Source organism: Scaptodrosophila lebanonensis, unplaced genomic scaffold (assembly GCF_003285725.1).
Source record: "Scaptodrosophila lebanonensis strain 11010-0011.00,11010-0021.00 unplaced genomic scaffold, SlebRS2 tig00000315-arrow-arrow-pilon, whole genome shotgun sequence".
NCBI classification, from domain to species: Eukaryota; Metazoa; Arthropoda; class Insecta; order Diptera; family Drosophilidae; genus Scaptodrosophila; species Scaptodrosophila lebanonensis.
Window position 1 is genome coordinate 146,064 of NW_022060644.1, and position 22,814 is coordinate 168,877.

A 22,814-nucleotide genomic window follows, 5' to 3' on the forward strand; every position below is an offset into this window, starting at 1 on the left:
TTTGCACGCAACTACACGAACAGCTGTTTGTATGTGTGTGTGTGTGTGTGTGTGTGTGTGTTTTTTTTTTGTATTCTTTATATAAACTGACAAAGAGTGGAAAAATAACAATATAGAATAGATAGAAATAACAGTAGTAGTAATAATAATAATAGTGAAAGTAAAAGTAATAATAATAATGATATACGCAGGTCAAAGTCCAGGCGGTACGGCCGTTAGGCATTGCTTCGCCCGTCCGATCAACCCGCTTATATCGCGCTCCTGTCCCGCTCCTGTTTCCTGAGCTTGCCCATAACGGAGGCCGCAAAGTTTGCGCTCGCAGCCCACGACTCTTCGTTAGCGACCATGTTGGCCACAAAGTTCGACGCCGTTGGGGGTGATCCGGTTGTCGCCTCCAGTCTCCTTCTGTCCGCCCCAAACCTTGGGCAGTGGAAGGCTACGTGGTTAGCATCTTCCGGTATCCCTCTACAGGCCGGGCATTCCGCACTGGAGTCGTGCCCAAATCTATGAAGATAACTTCTGAAGCATCCGTGGCCGCTCAGAAGTTGGGTCAGATGGAAGTCGACCTTGCCAAGTGTTCTGCCGATCCACGATGCTACGTTAGTGATTAGCGTGTGGGTCCACCTGCCTTTTGACGAGGCATTCCATCGCTCTTGCCACTTGCTTACCGTCGTACGTCTAGCCGCCGCCCGCGCGTCCCTGCGAGGCCGCCCGGCAGCAAAACTGTGAAGGTAGCTTGCTTCCAGGACGAGGAGGTCGATAGGTGCCATCCCCGAGATCACCAGTACGGCATCGTCAGAAACCGTCCTGAATCCACTACAGACACGGAGAGCGCCAAGACGGTATGTAGCAGCGAGGTCGCGGATGTAGCTCCTCTTGTTCACCGCGGCAGCCCATATCGGTGCCGCGTACAGCATTATTGATCTGGTTACGCTCATAAGCAATAACCTCCGACCTTGCTTTGGGCCCCGAGTGTTGGCCATAATTCGGGCTAGCGCCCGTGTGGCCTCTGCAGCTTTATTATTCGTCTGCTCCAGATGCTCACGAAAGCACAATCTCGTATCCAATCTAACCCCAAGGTAGTTAATTGAACGTTTGGACCGCACGAGAGTACCGTCAATTGATATGTGCGCTTGCTCTACCGCCTTGTGGCTGCTGATTAGCACTGCCTCTGTTTTGCCCGCCGCTAGTTCCAGGCCCACGGTGTTCAGCCAGTCAATGATCGACCGGATGCAGCGGTTGCACGCGTCTTCCACGGTTTTGATGTCTTTCGCAACGCCTACAATTGCGACGTCATCTGCGTACCCCACTAGCTCCGTACCGGGTGGGAGTTGGAGGCGGAGAATGCCGTCGTCCATGACGTTCCAGAGCAGCGGCCCTAGGACCGACCCTTGGGGGACGCCAGCAACAACATTGAGGGATTTGGTGCCAGACAATGTGTGAAACCTAAGTATCCGATCGCTAAGGTAACTTCTAATGGAGCGCACCAGGCACGTGGGTACGCCTTGATCCACCAGTGCGTTGAGAATGCATCCCCAGTCTGCCGAGTTGAATGCATTTTTGACGTCGAGGGTCACCACCAGGCAGTATTCTTTGGCACCTCCCTTCCATCTGCTACCTGATATTGCCTTCGACGCAAGATCCACCACTCTACTGATCGCGTCTATGGTGGACCTCGATTTCCGGAACCCGTACTGATTGGGGGATAGACCGATTGCTGTTTCAAGCCTCGAGCAAAGCAGTCTCTCCAGCACCTTACCGATCGAGTCCAGGAGACAAATCGGCCTGTAGGATGAGGGGTCTTCGAGTGGTTTTCCCGGTTTCGGCAGTAGAACCAGGTTCTGCACCTTCCAGCAGGCAGGGAATATGCCTTCCCTGATACACCTTCCGAACAGAGTAGCGAACGCCCCAGGGTGTATACAAAGTGCCAGTTTGAGTGAGCGGTTCGGTATAGAATCCGGGCCCGGCGCTTTGTTGAGCTGCAAGCTACGAGCAGCCAGCAGCACTTCCTCAGTGGTGACGTCGCCTAAGGCAGGCGATAACTCGTTTCTGGTAGGGATCATCGCAGGCGACTCAGGTCTCGAGGGGAATAGGGTATTAACGATTCGTGAGAGTTTCTCAGCATCCATGGGAGCATTGCGTCCGCCAGCGTAGATTCGCTTCACAATGAGCTTATATGCTTTCCCCCAGGGGTCGTGCTCGGCTGAGTCGCACATCTCGAAAAAGCATCGCCTCTTGCTTGCTGCTATCGCCCTTTTCAGAGATCGCCTAGACTCCCGATAGACATCCTGTCTGAGGGGCGACGAGGATGTGCCGCGAGCTCTCTGCGCCATTCTTCTTGCCCTGATACAAGAGCTTCGCAGTTCCGCGATTTCGTTGGTCCACCAGTAAGCTGGTACGTGGTGGCGCCTATAGGGGCCACGTCTGTCCATGCTGGCGTCGCATGCCGCGCGGATTTGGGCCACGGCGTCCATAGCCATAACTTCTGGATCACCGGAGAGTCGGAAGCCGCTGAGGGCGCTTGCGAAGGATGCTGGACGGAAGGAATCCAGCTTGCATGCCACGTTGGCGGACGGTGGATTCAGCATGTTGCGGGAAGTTGCTCCGACTGTGATTGTGATGGCCACATGGTCGCTTGCCGTATAAGCGTCGCTAATGGACCACATGATCTGACTGTGGAGGGAGCTACTAGCATACGACAGGTCAATTATGGATCCGCTGCCTGCCCTGCTGAATGTGTGTTGTGACCCGGTATTCAGCAGCGTCAGATCCAATACTGAGAAAGCTTCCAGTAGAGTTCGGCCTCTCGCGTTAGTGGTGTTGCTGCCCCACTCAACTGCCCATGCGTTGAAGTCTCCGCCAATAATAACACGGCTACGTCCCCTGGCGTCGTCTACCAGAGCGTCGAGGACAGAGGCGAACTCCGATAAGGAAAGGCTGGGTGGAAGGTAGCAACTATAGACCCACAGGTCAGAAACTTTGGCTCTCACGAAGAAGTTACCAGCTTTGCATTCCGAGAAAGCGGGCGCTCTAGGCTCACACAGCCATAGAGCAGCTTTGCCGGAAAGATCCACTGCCCAATTGCTGTTGCTGTATGTTCTATATGGCTCGCTGAGTAGCGCCAGACTAATATTCTGCTCGCCGATGGTCTGCAGTAGCAGGTCTTGTGCTGCGATGCAGTGGTTCAAATTGAGCTGTAAGAACCTTATCATCTTAGCAGTCTTACCGCCTCCTTGTACGCCGGGCATTTAAAACTTCCTGTGGCGTGGTCCGTCGCTGGCAGGCTGTCTTTTGCGCATAATGCGCATCTCGGGCTGTTTGAGCAGTTCCTGGCTAGGTGCCCCTTTACACCACACCTGTAGCACGAGTCCTTCAGATCTTCCGCGCTGCTACACCTTGCTGCCGTATGACCAAAGCCAAGGCACTTGTAGCAGCGAGTTGGCCTAATCACCCCTCGGATGCGGCAGATTGCCCAGCCTATTCTCACTTTGCCTGCTTCTATGAGCCTCCTTGCTTTCTCTGCTGGCAGAGATAGTACGGCAATCTGTTGACCACCGCTCACCTTGCGGATTGACTTCACTGCGTCCTGCCCGATGCTGAGGTCCTCGCTGACCGACCTTAGCGCTTCCAGTATCTCCTCCTTGGTGGCTAGCTCATCCAAATCCCGGATCTCTAATTGGGCCTCTTCCACCAGCGGCTTGACAACAGCCATACCCTGTAGGGCCGCCTCCACAGCTTCGTGGAGCTTACCAATGTCGTGCGTCGGTGATCTGCTCAGTTCTAAGAGCAAGCTGCCGTTACCCGTTCTTCTGATTCGTTGTACATCGTTTTTCAGTGACTGCAGAGCCGGAGCCGACTTCACTGCCTTCAAAATGTCAGCGTACTGGGCTTCTCCAACGCCTTTGGCTATAATGGCATCGGGTCTCCTGGTCTTCTGTCGTGTCTGACGCTGAGCCTTCGTCCATGTATCAGCCTTGGGAGCGATAGAAGCGTCAGGGGGGTTGCCATTTCCCTTCACTACCTGAGCGAGGTCTTGCGGCTGAGTGTCTAGGGCTTGGCCACTTGTACTCTGCGATGCGGAGGCGAGCTTCTGGTCACGCGTTTTATGCTTCTTTGGAGGAGTCGCGCGCTGGTTGCTTTTGGGGTCCCTGAGCCTTTTTGAGGTGCCAGCTTGGGGGTGGCTGGACACTTTGGGCCAGGCCTCAGCAGTTTGAATGCCAATATCTCTCGAATGCTGCTTCACTCCAGTGCATGACCAGTCTATTTTGCTGCAAATCGAGCTGTGCAGCTTCAGCATCTCAGCAAAAATCTCCTTATCCTGCTGGTTGACATGTCGCTTATTTTGACCCTCGAAAAGACGGCAAACCGCCTGCAGTTGGGAGCCCAGTTCCTGCATCTCTGCCTGGGCGGTGGTTGGTTGGGCTGGGGGACCGCTAGACGCCACTACTATCGGCAAAGGCGTAGGCGACGAAGGCGCTGCCAGAGGTGTCGAGAATGGCGTGTTCGCTCGGCTGCGTTTGCTGCACGCGAAGAAGCAGAAGATGGACACAAGAGGGGGTAGCTGTGGAGCGTCACGGACGGTGGAGCAGACTTTGGTGGGGATCTGGCCACCAGAGACCTACGCGCGAAAGGATTCGCGCCTGCTACCGCTTCGTTGGTTTTTAGCCACAATTCTTCACCCAGGGTTGCCAAAGGCGCGCCAAGCGTAAAGGAAAGAGGCGACTCCAGGTAGACCGTAGGTTGCGCCGGTTGTACGCCTGGTGGCTGGTCGGTGGGGGCCACTTTCTGTAGCCCATGCCGTTGCATGTCGGTCATCGAGGCGGATTCGTGGCGAGTTCCCTCGATGGCCAAGTATTTCTCCTTGACGGGATGGGGGTTATCCCGCCCCTGCTCGGTCACCAGAGCCCCACTGGGATGCACCGCCGATGCGGTAGGGGTTGGAATATAGCCCGTCCGGCCTTTATATAAACTCGCTTAAGAACCCAGCCAAAATATGTTTTGATCCTAAAAGGCTGCACCAGGATTTGGAGTATTAGGTCCGAATTACCGGGAGGTCCTAAAAGTATGCAGCACCAGCGCTGCAATTTACCAAGCCTTGAACCGCCCTCTGGTGTCAAAGCCTGGCACTCTCTTGAGGAGCGGCTGGGTGGCCACCAGATGGTACAATGCAACCCTGCGTAAGCTGGGCAGCCAGCTGTTGTGAATGCAACTGTGCGACTGCCTATAGCGCGTGGGCGGAGAAACAGCGAAAATAAAAACAAAAAGTATACTCACGCTAGGCCTGCTTGACCAGCGCTAGTACGTCTCAGTAGGGATCAAAGTTCAGGGGTCAAAGTCCAGACGCCGGACCACCAAACCACAAAGATGGGGCAGGAGTGGCACCCGACCAGGCTTGTGTCACAGACAGAGGTGAGTACCTTCCACACCTTAGTGACCACCAAGTGTTGGGTAAAAAACAATTTGTTGCAGCCAACTTGCTACTCAAAAATGAAGGAAGAATGACGACCGAAAGAAACACGTCCGCGCGCTCACTTTCACTTTCACTTTTTTTTTTTTTTTTGTGTGTGTGTGTGTGTGTGTGTGTTTTTTTTTTTTTTTTTTTTTTTTTTTTTTTTTTTTTTTTTTGTATTCTTTAATATGAATTAAATAAGAAAGTTGACAGAGCAAAAATATAGATAGAAAATATATATACATAAATAAATAGATAGATATACATATACGCAGGTTGTAGACCGGGCGGTACGGCTGTTAGGCATTGCTTCGCCCGGATGAACAGCCCGCCTATATGGTGCTCCTCTCACGCTCCAGCTTTCTGAGCTTGCCCATTATTGAAGCAGCAAAGCTTGCACTCGCCGCTCAAGCGTCCTCGTTAGCGAGCATGTTCGCCACAAAATTCGTCGCCGAGGGAGGGGTTCCAGTAGTCGCCTCCCATCTCAGTCTTTCCGCTTCAAAACGAGGGCATTCGAAGGCTGCGTGGTGAGCATCTTCAATTACTCCTCGGCAGGCGGGACACTCCGCACTGGAGTCGTGCCCGAATCTCTGGAGGTAACTTCTAAAGCAACCATGGCCGCTTAGGAGTTGCGTTAGATGAAAATCAACCTGCCCGTGCGTTCTGTTTATCCACAGTGATACGTCGGGTATTAATAGGTGGGTCCATCTGCCTTTGGACGAGGCATTCCAACGCTCTTGCCACGCGCTGATAGTTGTTCGTCTAGCCACCGCCCGCGCGGATCTGCGAGGCTCTCCAGCTGCAATTTCGTGAAGTTTGCGGGCTTCTCTGATGAGGAGGTCAATAGGGGTCATCCCTGCGATCACTAACACGGCGTCATCCGAAATCGTCCGGAAGCCGCTGCAGACGCGGAGTGCGCTCAGCCGATACGTTGCTACGAGGTCCCTGACGTAACTTTTCCTGGTTACCGCCGCAGCCCATATTGGTGCCGCATATAACATTATCGACTTCGTTACGCTCATCAGAAGTAATCTTCGTCCTTGCTTGGGGCCACGCGTGTTGGCCATTATTCGCGACAGCGCCCGTGTTACCTCCGCAGCTTTCTTGTTTGTTTGCTCCAGATGTTCACGAAAGCATAGCCGTGTGTCCAACCTGACTCCAAGGTATGTAATGGAGCGCTTGGAAGGAACTAGTAGACCTCCGATGCGAATGTGCGCCTGTTCTACGGTTTTGCGACTGCTGATAAGCACAACCTCAGTTTTGCCAGCCGCCAGTTCGAGGCCAACCGTGGACAGCCAACTCATTATGGTTACGATGCATCGATTGCATGCATCCTCCACAGCCCTGATCTCTTTTGCAACGCCTACAATCGCTATGTCGTCTGCATAACCCACTAATTCCGTGCCAGGCGGTAACTGAAGGCAGAGAATTCCGTCGTACATGACGTTCCAAAGCAGCGGCCCTAAGACCGACCCTTGAGGAACTCCAGCGACGACATTAACGGTTTTGGTGCCTGATGAGGTATGATATCTAAGTAAGCGATTGCTAAGGTAACTTCTGATGGAGCGTACTAAGTGCGATGGTATCCCCTGAGCTGCGAGTGCGTTGAGGATGCATCCCCAATCTGCCGAGTTGAACGCGTTTTTGACGTCGAGGGTCACCACAAGGCAGTACTCCTTTGATCCACCTTTCCACCTGTTGCCTGATATCGCCTTAGATGCGATGTCCACCACTTTGCTGATTGCGTCAATCGTGGACCTCGATTTCCTGAACCCGAATTGGTTTGGAGATAGGCCGATGGCTGCCTCGAGTCTCACGCACAGTAGTCTCTCCAGCACCTTACCGATTGAGTCCAGGAGACAAATCGGCCTGTACGACGAGGGGTCTTCAGATGGCTTGCCAGGTTTTGGCAGCAGGACTAGGTTCTGCACCTTCCAGCAATCTGGGAATATTCCTTCTCTGATGCACTTTCCAAAGAAAGCGGCGAACGTCTCGGGGTGCATGCACAATGCCAGCTTGAGGGCGCGGTTCGGTATTGCGTCTGGGCCCGGCGCTTTGTTGGGCTTCAGGCTGCGAGCGGCTAGTATCACTTCATCCGTCGTGACGTCGTCAATGGTGGGCGGTAGTGCTTCTGTGGTGTGTGGTATCAGCACTGGCGTCTCTGGTCTCGAGGGGAAAAGAGTTGCGACAATCCGAGCGAGGTTCTCGGCATCCAGGGGTGCACCGCGTCCGCCAGCATGAATGCGCTTTACTACCAGCTTATACGCCTTCCCCCAGGGATCCTGTTCTGCGGAGTCGCACAGCTCTAAAAAACATCTCTTCTTGCTTGCTGAGATAGCCTTTTTCAGCAGTCGCCTAGACTCCCGGTAGGTATCCTGCCTGAGCGAGAACAAGGGCGAACCACGTGCTCTCTGGGCCCCTCTCCTTGCACTGATGCATGAACTGCGTAATGCTGCGATGTCATTATTCCACCAGTAAACTGGGACGTGGTGGCGCCTGTACGTCGAGCGTCTAACCATGCTGGCGTCGCATGCAGCTCGAATTTGGGACGCGGCGTCTAGAGCCATGGTCTGCGGGTCCCCGGAGAGGCAAAAGCCGCTAAGGGCTCTCGCAAATGAAGCTGGGCAGAATGACTCCAGCTTGTATGCCACGTTGTCGGGCGGTGGATTCGTAGGGTTGCGAGATGTATCGCCGACTGTAACTATGATGGCCACGTGGTCGCTTGCCGTATAAGCGTCGCTTATAGTCCACTTGGTATGGCTGTGGAGGGAGCTGCTTGCGTACGTCAGGTCGATAATGGAACCGATACCTGCTCTGCTGAATGTGTGTCGCGACCCAGTATTCAGAAGCGTCAGATCCAGCCCTGAAAAAGCTTCAAGCACTATGCGACCTCGAGCTTTAGTGACGTTGCTGCCCCATTCAACTGCCCATGCGTTAAAGTCTCCGCCTATTATGACTCGACTGCGTCCCCTGGCGTCGTCTACTAAAGCGTCTAAGGCCGCAGCAAACTCCGACAGAGATAGACTGGGTGGAAGATAGCAGCTGTAGACCCACAGGTCTGCAACTTTAGCTCTCACAAAGAAGTTTCCAGCTTTTGGTTCTGAAAAGGTGAGCTCTCTAGAACCACAGAGCCAAAGAGCAGCCTTACCGGACAGATCCGCGGCCCATTTGTTGCTACTGCTGGTTTTGTATGGCTCACTTAGTATCGCCAGGCTGATGCTCTCCTCGTTGATTGTCTGCAGCAGCAGGTCCTGCGCTGCGATGCAATGGTTGAGGTTGAGCTGAAGGATCCTTAGCATCTTGTTTGTCTTACGGCCTCTTTGTATGCCGGACATTTGAAGCTGCCAGTGGCGTGGTCAGTCGATGGTAGACTCTTCTTTGCGCACAACAAGCATTTCGGACTGTTTGCGCAGCTTCTGGCTAGATGCCCCTTTTCACCGCACCTGTAACAGGCATCTTTAAGGTCCTCAACGCTGTTACACCTTGCTGCCATGTGACCGAAGCCGAGGCATTTGAAGCAACGTGTTGGTCGGATAACTCCTCGGATGCGGCAGATAACCCATCCTACCCGTACTTTCCCTGCTTCTATCAGCACTCTTGCCTTCTCCACAGGGAGCGATAGTAAAGCTATCTGCTGTCCGCCGTTCACCTTGCGTATTGACTTTATTGCATCTGAACCGATGTTAAAGTCCTCTCCAATTGACCTGAGCGCTTCCAGAATCTCCTCTTTCGTGACCAGCTCGTCCAGATCCCGGATCTCCAGCTGGGTCTCCTCCACTAGCGGCTTGACTACTGCCATGCCCTGTAATGCCGCCTCCACAGCTTCGTGCAGCCTCCCAATGTCATGGGACGGTGATCTGCTCATTTGTAAAAGCAGACTGCCGTTGCCCGTTCTTCTGATGCTCTGAATGTCGTTCTTTAATGGCTGCAAATCTGGTGCTGATTTTACTGCCTTTAATATATCAGCATACTGGGCTTCCCCTACACCTTTGGCTATGATAGCATCCGGTCTGCTGGGCTTTGTCCGAGCCTGGCGGTGGACCTTCGTCCAGGCATTGGCCTTGGGAGCGAGAGTGGAATCGGTAGGATTGCCATTTCCCTTCACTGCCTGTGCGAAGTCCTTCGGCAGGGAGGCGGGGGGCCTGGTCACTCGTAGTTTGCGATGCGGTGGCAGGCTTCTGGTCCCACATCTTGTGTTTTTTTGGCGGGGTAGCGCGCTGGGTGCTCCTGGGGTCTCTAAGCCTTTTCGGGGTGCCCGTTTGTGGTTGACTGGACACTTTAGGCCAGGGCTCTGCTGTTTGTACGCCGATTTCGCTGTAGGACGGCTTCACTCCAGTGCCTGACCAGTCGATCTTGCTGTATATCGAGCTATACAGCCTCAACATTTCTGCAAACAGCTCTTTGTCCTGCTGGTTGACGTGACGCTTATGTTGGCCTTCGAAAAGGCGGCAAACGGACTGCAAGTGGGTACCCAGCTCCTGCATCTCTGTCTGGGCGGCGGTTGGTTGGGCTGGAAGGCCGTTTGGCACCGTTCCTGCCGGCAGAGGCGAGGCCGGTAAAGGCGTTGTAGGCAATGTCGTTGCCAGAGGCGTTGAAAATGGCGTGTTTGGCGTGTTTGCCGGCTCGGCTGAGTTTGCTACGCACAAAGATGCTGAAGGTGAGCATAGTAGTGGGAAGCTCTGAAGGGCCACTGACGGTGGAGCTGACTTTGGTGGTGATCTGGCCACCAGGGACCTACGCGCGAAAGGGTTCACGCCGGTTACCATTTCATTGGTTTTAAGCCACAGCTCGTCACCTAAGGTAGCCAGCGGAGGACCTTGCGAACATGGGAGAGGCGCCTCCAAGTGGGACTTTGGTTGTGCTGTCCCGTTACCGCCCTGTGTGCTACGGTGTGATTCTTGCAATTGTTGCACCCCCGGTGGCTGGTCGGTGGGAGCCACCTTCTGCAGCCCATGCGGTTGTGCGTCTGTCATCGAGGCAGGTTCTTAGCGAGTTCCCTCGGTGGTCAGGAATTTCTTCTTGACAGGATGGGGGTTATCCCGCCCCTGCTCGGTCGCCAGAGCCCCAATCAGGTACGCCGCCGATGCGGTAGGGGTTGGAATATAGCCCGTCCGGCCTTTGTACAACTCGCCTTAAACTCAGCCCCAAAACTTCCAGCTCCTAAAAGGCTGCACCGAGATTTGGTGTATGAAATGCGAATTGCCGAGTGATCCTAAAAGTATGCAGCGCTAGTGCTGCAATTTCCTTTGCCGTGACCGCCCTCTGGTGACTAAGCCTGGCGTCCTTTTGTGGACCAGCTGGTCGGCTTACAGATGGCAAGGTGCAACTCTACGTCAGCTGGGCAGCAGCCAGCTGTTTAAAATGCAACTGTGCGGCTGCCAATATCGAATGGGCAAAACAGATGGGAAAAAGGAAAACGAAAACGTATACTCACGCCCGGCCTGCTTGACCAACGTAAGAAACGCGTCTGGAGGGGTCAAAGTCCAGGTCGAAGTTCAGTCACCGGCGCCCAAAGGCTCAACAGTGGAACAGGAGCAACACTTGTCCAACCTTGTGTCTGGGACGGTGGTGAGTACCTTTCGCACTCTGGAAACTACCGTGTTGTGTGTTAAAAACAATTTCTTACAGCCAACTTGCTACAATAAAAGGGTGGAAACTGACGATCGAACAAAAACACGTCCGCACGCTCACTTTCACTCACACTGTGTCACACACACTGTGTGTGTGTGTGTGTGTGTATGTGTGTGTGTGTGTATGTGTACTTAATTGTCCCCAACTGTTTGATATTTTGTATTGTTTTTGTTGCCTGCATTTGTAAAATGCATATTTTGAAAATCCTTGAACGCACAGTTGTAGATTTAGTTACGTAGATTACTGTCCCCAAATTTGAAATCGATCGGAAAAAATGTATAACACAAACTTTTCATTTGAAATTAATTTAATCACATTAATTAAATTTCCTTAGATATTATTAAAATTCAAGTGATTTCATTAGCGTACTTAACCTATTTATATTAGATACATTTTAATTACACATAAATTTAAAGTGTATTTGGTTCTTATTATTAATATTATTATTATTTTATAATCTGAACAAAAATGTTGCCTACTTAGTGTAAATGTATTAATATTGTGCTCTTACTTTATTTCATTTAGGTATTTTCTTGATAGTGCGCATGAATTCTATTTCTAAAATGCGTTTCATTGCTGATTGTTTTTAAGCCATGCGGTAACTCGTTCCACAGACGAACAACAAATATAAAAAAGTGTTTTTCGGAACAAGATAATCTATATCTTATGCAGACTATATTATTTGTTCTTCTTGAAGAGGTAAATGAAATTTTGTAATACAAATAATTCGGCTCTTTTCGAGTAATGGTTCTGTGTATAAAAATTAGGGTCCTAAGTTTAATCCAGGAGTTAAGAGTCAAGTTAAAAATTAGTTTTGCGTATTCCGTTATGGATTCTCTTCTTTTAATATCAAAGACATAACGTGCAATGCTGTTAAAGGCTACTTTTAGTTTGTTCTGGCTTACGGCGTCACAGTTTCCGAATAATTCTACTCCATAAAATAGTGAGGGTATCAAGTATGTCTTAGCAATAAGTAGCTTGAGTTTGGCTGGGAGGAAATTCTGCGTCAAAGAGAGAAACCTAAGTGCACTATACGTTCTTCCTACAGCATTATTAACATGATTGTGCCATGATAGTGTCTCATTAATGATTATCCCTAAATTTTTTGCCTGCCTTACGTATTCAATATGTTTGTCTTTCAGTTGTAATTTCTCTAGATTAAGTAAGTTAATTTTCTTTTTATAAATTACCAGGCATTTAGATTTTTCCGGATTGACTTCCAGACCATTTATACTCGCCCATTCACTGATTTTCAACAGATCGTCATTACAAGCACGTACACATTCTTTTAATCTATCTAACGGACGACTAACATACAACTGAACATCATCTGCATACAAGTGAATATCGCAATTTGACACAGAACATGGAAGGTCATTAACAAAAATAGAAAATAGCAGGGGCCCTAGCACTGAACCCTGTGGGACTCCACGTTTTATTAACAGAAAAGACGAAACACTACACGAGGTGACGACTGCTTGATGGCGACAGGACAGGTATGATTGGACTAGATGTATAGCGGAGTCAGAGAAATTATAGAGTCTTTCAAGTTTGGTGCAGAGTATGGTATGATTTACCGTGTTAAAAGCTTTTGAGTAGTCAAGAAGGGTCAAAAAAGTTACCATACTGTTGTCCGTTTGCTCACGAATGTACTCTGTAATTTTTAATATTGAAGTTATACAACTTCTATTTTTCCTGAAGCCCGATTGTTTGTCGCTTAATAGTGAGTTTGTTACCATGAAGTTAGTAATTTGGTTTGTCATCAGGTGTTCAAATGCTTTAGAAAGAAATGGTAGTATGGAAATAGGCCGAAAATCATTGCCTCCCTTAGGTATTGGGATTATTTTCCCGAATTTCCATTTATACGGAAAGCACGAGGTTGTAATCACTGAGTTAAAGATATATGTTATATGCGTTAAAAGTTTGGGGAGTAGCAATTTTAAAAATTTAGGATGAATTTCATCGAGACCAACCGCATTGGACTTCACCTTGAGGATAGAATCTAAAACATTACATTCACGTACACACATAAAACTAAAACTAATATCACAGTTTAGTAGCGAAGTATGGTTCGCGTACGCATTTTCGAGAACTTCAGGTACTGCTAAATCTACAAACTTATTGTTAAGCTCATCGACATCTACGTCAAGGTTTACGGAGGGTTTGGATTTTCCAATCCCTACCTTTTTTATTTCCGACCAGACCTGACTTGATGACAGAACTGATGTAAATTTGGCTGAGTAATGGGCACGCTTAGCATTTATGATTTTCAGCCCAACTATTTTTCTGAGTTTCCTATAATGCAAAAGGTGAGCCGTGGTCTTATAGCGTTTCCACTTATTGAAAGCATGATCTCGGCGTTTTATTGCATAACCAATTTCTCTACTAAACCATTCGTTTTTTACAGGCTTAATTTCTTTTTGTGGCAGCGGTACAAAACTATTATAATGGTTCAGAATGTTCATTAAAGAGTTCAAGCTGCTCGTCTACTGTGGGTTTTGTATATATCTCGATAAAGTTTATGGTATTGTATGGTTATTTTGATCTAGGTAGATAACATACGTCAAAAAAATCATGTCATGTTTGGAGAAAGCTTGTGCTGAGAACTGGTCAAAAAGAATCGCTTTATTGGTGTCATTAACAAAGAATACGTCAAGGAGGGTATCACAGGTGTTGGATAAATGTGTAGGCAGAATAGTATTTACCAGTCTCATGCCAAAACAGATCATATCATCTTTTAGGTGATGCTCGATTAGCATATTGCTGTAAAAATCTCCAGCCAGGACAATATTGTTATATTTTATAGACACTGAGGAAAAGGTATCCAAAAAGTCTCTGTAGTCCGTGTGTCTGTGAGGTCTATACGTACATCCGACAAGGATGCTTTCAATATTTTTGCGGCCTGATATTTGCAGAAACAAATATTCCAGATTGCTGCCCAATGGCTGGTTGCTAATCACCTGGCATTTAAGACTATTTTTAACATATATGGCCACACCCCCCGCATGCCCCTCACGGTCAGAACGATAGACATTATACCCATTACAACATACATATTGATCATTAAGACTAGAGACAAACCACGTTTCAGACACACACACTACATCTACATTAGAATTGACAAACAAAGATCTAAACTCGTCCATTTTATTCACTAGACTTTGTGCGTTGAGGTGACAAATATGAAGACCCTTCTTTTGCTTACATAGAACCCGAATAATGGAATGACTGTTCGCTGTGGAAGCATATCTTAAGTTATCTTGCATGGAGTCCAAAAAACAATCAAACGCCCACGCATTATACAGAGATCAAGAGCACTTACAGATGATCTGCACACTATTATTACATTTACAAGAAAACGAATAATGAAAAAATTATTTATCCAAGAGTTAGACCTAAAGCTTATATTATGGTTAAAAGCTAGCATATGTTTACAGGGCAGAAATTCAGGCAGTGGGAGAGCGAAATCCACGCTCATTATAATGAGCGAGCTGTTTTGTTTGTATTATTTTATAGAATTTAAAAATCAAATTTAAAGTTAATCGGTGCAGAAATGCAGAATTTTCAAACAAACTTTTGAGCTAGTTTTCCTCCCATTGGAGCTCGAATTTTCCAAAATCCCTTCTTAGTGCGCACCTACACTATGATAGGATACCTGAGCCCAAATTTCAGCTTCTTAGGAACACCAAATTTTAGTCCCAGATGCCTTATGTGAATACGCAGAAAATTTATATTTTCGAATTTCCCTCCCTCCTCCTCGCCCCCGCAAATCGTAACTCCCGTAATTCTTGGAATTTCGAACTAAAATTTTGAAAATACCCCAGTTGGTTATTATGTGTCCGTGTGCCAAGTTTCACTATGATAGACCGATTTAACAAGAAGTTATAGCCATAAATATATTTGCTGCTGCAGCGCTGCTCAAGCGCTGCCCGCTGCTGTTGTTGATGTTTCTGTTTGGTTGACTGCGAACATATTTACACAGACACGAATAGATGCGCATAGGCATACATACACTCACACAGACGCAATTGCTATGTAAATGTGCAATTATACACCCTTTACGTGAGTTCGAATACCGAGAGAGGTAAAATCGATCAAAATTTTTTTTTTTTAATTTGCTTAATATTTTTATTTTCTATAATTATTGTCAACATATGTACAGAGTATTTCAAAGTCGGGACACCCGACTTTAGCTTTTTTACTTGTTTGTGTTTTACCTTACAAACAGTACAACAAATAGAAAAACAAGAGAGAACGCTACAGTCGAGCAAGCCCGACAGTAAAAGAGCCTGTACTCTCCACAAAAAAGGAAAATTAAAAAAAAATTTTTTTTTAATTTAATTTAAAAAAAAATGGAATTAATTAATTAAATTAATAAATAAAATTTATTTAATTCATACCCAGAAGACATGTTTATGTACAGTTTTAACACCATACATTTACATCATCGGGTCTATGCGTGTTTATATGCGTGTATGTATGCAGCACAAAGTTGAGCAACAACAACAACAGTGGCGGGCAGAGCTGCAGCCAGCGCATGGGCAGCGATTTTATTTATGGCTATAACTGTCGTCAGAATTGACTTATCATGATGAAACTTGGCACACGGACACATAAGCACTAACATACCTTTTACGCTTTGGGTACAGGCTATAAAAACCAACCATTGCAAAACTCATGCCAAACTTTAAATATGGCCATTTTGCATAAATTCTTTTGTGCTCGGCCCACAGGTAGGTTCCAATTGATATGATTTTGTATTTGTCAAAATAATAGCATCATCTATTACTTCGATTTAACCACAAAACATTTCCAAAGTCATCTATGAGTTTTAGGGGTATTATAGTGATTACGAATAATGATTTTGGTGCACTTTCAACCTCAGCTATAAAATAAAAGTGCTCGAAATGTCGCAAAAAGTCGCAAAAACCTTATTTAACATAAATTAATATAAATATTCAACTATATACTCTGTTCATTCAAAATCGGGACACCCTACTTTAGTTTTTTTACTTGTTTTTTTTTGTGCATTTGTTTTTGTGTTCATTTATTTGTGTTGATCATATTTTTATAAAACTTAAAGGAAGTGCCCGTCTATTGTGGAGTGAAACCATACTTTCTGGAACTTTCTGCGAAAAAGTAATATTGTCACATTAAAGTTGAATATTTATATTAATTTATGTTTAGAATAATTATAGAAATGAAGAAAATTAAACAAACAATTTTGATCGATTTTACCTTTCTCGGTATTCGAACTCAGGTAAAGGGTGTATAATTGCACATTTACATAGTAATTGTGCCTATGTGAGTGTATGTCTATGCGCGTCTATTCGTGTCTATGTAAGCATGTTTGCAGTCAACCAAAGCATCAGCATCAACAACAGCTGCGGGCAGCGCTTGAGCAGCAAACATATTTATGGCTATAACTTCTTGTTAAATCGGTCTATCATAGTGAAACTTGGCATACGGACACATAATAACTAACTGGGGGTATTTGTAGAATTTGATTTCGAAATTCTAAGAATTACGGGAATTACAATTTGTGGGGGAGAGGGTGGAGGGAGGGAAATTCCAAAATACACATTTTCTGCGTATTCATATAAGGCATCTTGGACTCAAATTTGGTGTCCGTCATGATATAGAAAAATCGTGAAAAACCCCCATAGGGGGGAAGTGGGAGGGGGGGAATCCCAAAAATTGTTTTCCTTTTTTTTCTATTTAATCAAAGCATTGAAGCCGTGCATTCAGATTAGCACCTTAACAATGCATTTTTACAAATATAAAATAGCCCAACCTCGAGCACTTCCGCGCGAGGATTAATAAGTTAGTGGTGGCTTATGCTTATCTAAGTGTTTTGAAGGAGTCCTCTTGCAAGCAAACTGCGGTGACTCAGAAGCCTGTCACTGTATCTACTTGCCTTCCAATCTGCTCCTCCGCGGTGAACAGGTTTAGGTCTCGGTGAAGGGTCGAACCGCGCACGTACCAGGGGCAGTTGGTAATTTGCCGCAATGCACGGCTTTGCAGGACCTGCATGCGCTTATAATTATATTTTGCGGCGATCCCCCAAAAATAAAACAAACTTGCACAGCGTACATACATAACGCATTTTTGTGCAAAGTTTGGTGTCTCTACCTCTTATAGTCTCTGAGATCCAGATGTTCATACGGACAGACTGACTGACTGACAGGCGGACATACAGACAGACAGACAGACAGGGCTAGATCGACTCGTCTCGTGATCAAGAATATATATACTTTGTGGGGTCTGCCACGCCTCCTTCTGCCTGTTACATTTTTCAGCTCCCGCAAACCTAATATACTCTTGTACATTTCGTGTACATAGTAGGTAGGTAGGTAGGTAGGTGCGGCAGCCAGAGCTTATGAAGACCCTGACTCACTTATGCCGTGATTATTTGGCCCGTTGTTGTACCGCGTGGACAAAGTCCGTTTCCCATATCCCGTGGTTGGCTGCATTCCTGCGCAAATTGTTACACCCATCCGTATGCCTGGATGAATTTGTAAATGTCTATCGGCTTTCTTTTTGCTAACGCCGACAGATTTGGGAGGAGGCCATTTCCTAGAAAGCGTTGTCTGGTCCTACACAAGGCTGGGCAGTCGCAGAAGAAGTGGGAAACTGTTTCCTCCTCTTCTTCGTCTCTGCAACTTCTACAGAAGTCGTTGTGTTGAAGTGCCCGTGCCCCGTAATGGCTCTGATTACAGTTGAGCATTGGCTTCTGCTCAGCCTACAGAGTTCTGAAGTCCGTTTCCTATCGCGGATGGGACACGTTTGACGTGAGATTTTATGGTTGTTTGTGTCATTGGTCCACATTTGATTTGCAATGAAATCGAAGTGGTTCCAAATGGACAGTTTACAGCTGGCCATCGGTATACCGATGCTCTCCTTGTCTGACACGAGGGGAACGGTGGTACCTTCTCTTGCCAGTTCGTCGGCTATGCAGTTTCCCTCTATGTCCCGATGGCCTGGGACCCAAATGAGGTAGACTGAGATCTGTGCTGCCATCTCGGGAAGAGATTAGCGACAGGTCTGCACTGACATCGAGTTCGATGTGATGTTGTCTAGGGATTTTATTGCCGCTTGGATATCCGAATATATGCAGATTTCTCTGATTTCTGTGACTGCACTTGGCAGTATGAAGATAGCTTCTTGAATAGCTGTGATTTCGGCCTGGAGTACACTGCAGTGATCCGGGAGCCTGAAGGCTTTTCTTTTCTTCGCAGAAGACACCTCCACCTGCGCAGTTGTCCAGCTTAGAACCGTCTGTATATATTTTTATTGAATTTTCGGGGCCTGGAGGGCCAACATTCCATTTAACCCTAGAAGGAATGATTGTGCGAGAGGGAGTATGGAGGTACTCCTTTGGGGTACAATAGTCAGTGACAGAGGGGATTATGTCATTTCCTCTCATGATTTTGGCGTGACCAACACATTCCTCTGACCATTGGTTGGTTTCTCTCATGCGAAGGGCCGCCAGCGTGGCGTTTATTTTCCCCATGAGATGTATTGGGAGTATTCCCAGAATCGCATATAGTGCGTCGCTGGGGGTGGTGCGGAGTGCACCAGACATCGTTAGTTCAGCTTGCCGTTGAACTTTATTTAGTTTCTGAAGAGACGAATTTCTCGTCAGCGATGGCCACCATATAGAGACTCCATATAGGAGTAAGGGTCTGATAATTGCGGTATACAGCCAATGGATCACGTAGGGGACCATGCCCCATTTCAGTCCAATGTCTTTCCTACAGGTGCAGAGTGCGATTGTGGCTTTTCTCACTCTGTCTTCGATATTCAGGTTCCAGTCCAACTTCCTATCTAGTATGAAGCCTAGATATTTGGCTGAACTGCTGAAGGTTAAAGGTACCCCATTCATTGATGGGGGGTGAAGAGGAGGAATTTTATATTTCCTTGAGAATTTTATATTTCCAGCTCTGTTTTGCTGGGTTTTACGTTTAGGCCACTCGACGTCGCCGAAATAGACAGTATGCTCAGTGCATCGGTCATGCGCTCGCACAAAGTTTGAGGGAATTTTCCCGAGAAGAATATGGTCACATCATCTGCATAAGCCACCGCGCGGCATCCCCCTATCCCATCCAAGGATCGTAGGAGTGTGTTGACTACCACGTTCCATAGGAAGGGTGAGAGGACACCGCCCTGAGGCGTTCCGCTGCTTACATATCTGGATGATGTTGATAGCCCCAGTGTGGATTTGATAGACCGCCTGGTGAGAAACTGTCTTACCAGTTCCACAGTGGAGTCGTCCGCACCCAGGTCTCTAAGTGAGCTGGTGTACATAGTATAAAAAGCAAGAAAGGAATGCTAAAGTCGAGCAGACTCAACTCTTAAATACCCTGTACCACCCCACAAAAAATGAAATGAAATTAATTAAATTAATTAATTAATTAAATATAAAATATTCCATGCATGCATACATACATTTACATTTACATCAGAATCGTGTCTATTCGTGTTGGTATACTTGTACATATGTATGTATGTGTGCATTGGGCCTTGTTATATGGCTATAACTTTCTTTCCGATCAACCTATCATAATGAAACTTGGTATACGGATATATAATCACTAACTGGATGTGTCTACCAACCTTTAGTTCAAAATTTCAAGAATTACGTTAGTTATACGTTACGGGAGTTATAGGAAATCATGAATAGGGGGAGAGTGGGGGGCTGCATCGGGAAAAATTACAATCCCGTCCTTTCTCGGGCTCAGGAGAATCTGTATACCAAGTTTGGTTAATCTAGCTCTAATACTTTCGGAGATCCTTGCGTTCATACAGACAGACAGACAGACAGACGGACAGACGGACATGGCTATATCGACTCGGCTTGTGATGCTGATCAAGAATATATATACTTTGTGGGGTCTACCTGTGTGTTCCATGTACACTCCCACAAAACTAATTATTAAAAAAATTTAATTAATTTTATTAATTGATTAAATTAAATATAAACAAGTAAAAAAGCTATAGTCGGGTGTCCCGACGTTAAAATACTCTGTACATATGTTTACAATAATTATAGAAAATAAAAAAATTAAGAAAATTAAAAAAAAAATTTTGATCTATTTTACCTCTCTCGGTATTTGAAATCACATAGAGTAATAATAATATAACCAAAGTTCATGGCCATTTTGACTTCAAAGTATTCAAGGTTGCAGGAAAGACTTATGGCTTACTAACACAAATTTCGTTGACACATCCATTTTTATACCCTGTATCCTTTGGGTATACGAGTATAGGTATACTAGTTTTGTGCGAATGTATGTAATAGAAGGAGACAGAAGGAGGCGGGGCAGACATATTATTGATCAGGATGACCAGCCGAGTCGATCCGTGTCCGTCACCTGGATCTCAGAGACTATAAGAGCTAGAGACACCAAATTTTGCACAAAGATGCCTTATGTGTGTACGCTGTGTTTGTTTTTTATTTTTAATCCCCCCCTACTTCCCCCCTTATGGGGGTTTTCCTACGGACCTACGGACACCAAATTTTAGTCCAAGATGCCTTATATGAATACGCAGAAAATGTGTATTTTGGAATTTCTTACCTTCCCCCCTTTGCAAATACCCCCAGTTTCATCATGATAGACCGATTTAGCATGAAGTTATAGCCATAAATATATTTGCATTTTCTGCGTATTCATATAAGGCATCTTGGACTAAAATTTGGTGTCCGTAGGTCTTATAGTCTCCGAGATATAGGCGATTATAAATATATTTACATTTTCTGCGTATTCATATAAGGCATCTTGGACTAAAATTTGGTGTCCGTAGGTCTTATAGTCTCCGAGATATAGGCGATTATACGTATGGATAATCGGGAAAACCCCCATAGGGGGGAAGTGGGGGGGGTCAATAAAATGTAGGGCTAGATCGACTCGTCTTGTCATGCTGATCAAGAATATATATACTTTGTGGGGTCTGTTACGTCTCCTTCTGCCTGCTACGTTTTCAGCTCCCGCAAACCTAATATACACTTGTACATTTTATATACAGAGTATAAAAAGTGCAGACATGTTCATGTACAGCATACGTTTAAATCAGAATCGAGTCTCTCGTCCTTTTTATACCCTGTACCCAAAGGGTGAAAGGGTATACTAGTTTTGTGCGAATGTATGTAATAGGCAGAAAGAGGCGTGGCAGACCCTACAAAGTATATATATTTTTGATCAGGATGACAAGACGAGTCGATATAGCCATGTCCGTCTGTCTGTCTGTCCGTTTGTCTGTATGAGCGCAAGGATCTCAGCAAGTACAAGAGCTAGGATAACCAAAATTGGTATCAAGGTTCCTATAAGCCCTAGGCAGATCGAGTTTGTTTATTTTTTCTGATCCACCCCCCCCCCCCCCACTCCACCCCTATTAACGATTTTCTATAACTCCCGTAATTCTTGGAACTAAAATTTGGTAGTCACATTAGGTTAGTGATTATATAGCCGTATACCAAGTCTCATTATAATAGAATGATCGAAAAAAAAGTTATAGCCACATAACCAGTCCCAATGCACATATACATACATATGTACAAGTACACAAACACACATAGATACGATTCTGATGTAAATGTAAATGTATTTATGCATGTATGGAATATTTTATATTTAATTTAGTTAATTAATTACTTTAGCATTCCTTTCTTATTCGGACTTACTTTGTGGAGTCTGCCACGCCTCCTTTGGGAACAGAGTAAAAAAACGTTAAGTCTAGATGCTTTAAAAAGTATAAGCAGTCGGGCCTATCTATTGACTTATATAAATATTTTATAGCGAAATCGAATTTTGTTCTTCTCAATTCACGATGTTATAATAATTACCTTGCCCGATGCAAGATAATATTTGCACAGGACCCGAAACAATTCTATAAGTTCGTTAACTCTAAACGTGACACTGTTTCGCTACATTATTCCTTGGTGATTCAGCTGTGCTTGCATACAGACGTGTTCTTCTATCGCTGCGCCAAAAACTCCTAATTTGTCAAGTTATTTACAACATTTTACGTACATAGTGCTAAAAATTGCGAGAAGTACAATTACGTTCTTCACAGAAATTGCTAGTGGTAAATTAAATTAAAGGAATCTTCAATAAAATAAAATCACTAATTATAAAAGTATTTTTGAAGCGCGAAAACTATACAAACACATTTATCAATACCAACACCGAGGCACTGAGATATAAACATATTTGCATCAGCGCTCAATAAAACACTCAACAATTACTCATCAGCTCTCAACAAATAACTCAATAAAACACAAACGAAAAACTTTCACTGAACAACATGGCACCGCAACCCAACAAACGCGCACGAAAAAATACCGTCACTGACCTTAAGGAGCGCCGCCAGTCAGAGGCTATATCGTCAAAAATAATGGCTTTGATAAGTCTCCGTTTTGAGGAACAGGTCAGCCTCATCACTGCCAATATGCGAGATGCTGAGCAGCGCATCCTAAGCGTTCTGCAAGAGCGTTTCGACCGTATGGCTGAAGAAATGAAGCAGCTACATGAGATGGTGGATCAGCTTCATGAGCAGGTTAATAACATGGAGCGCGAGGTCGGAGTGCTGTCTTCATTGAGGGAGCGGGTTGGAGTGCTGGAGGTGAAGCTTGCTGCGCAGCTCAACGCCAATGCTGCCTGCGACCTGCACATACATGGAGTCCCACACATGGAGGGCGAAAATGTGCGTACTTTGTACAACACCCTCTGTTTCG

General features: G+C 46.2%; 1 protein-coding gene across 1 annotated transcript in view; it reads left to right on the plus strand.

The window, feature by feature from the left end:
• Positions 1-22,814, plus strand: part of LOC115630093 — a 160,214-nt gene that overhangs the window by 98,209 nt on the left and 39,191 nt on the right. The gene's annotated exons all lie outside the window — the stretch shown is intronic.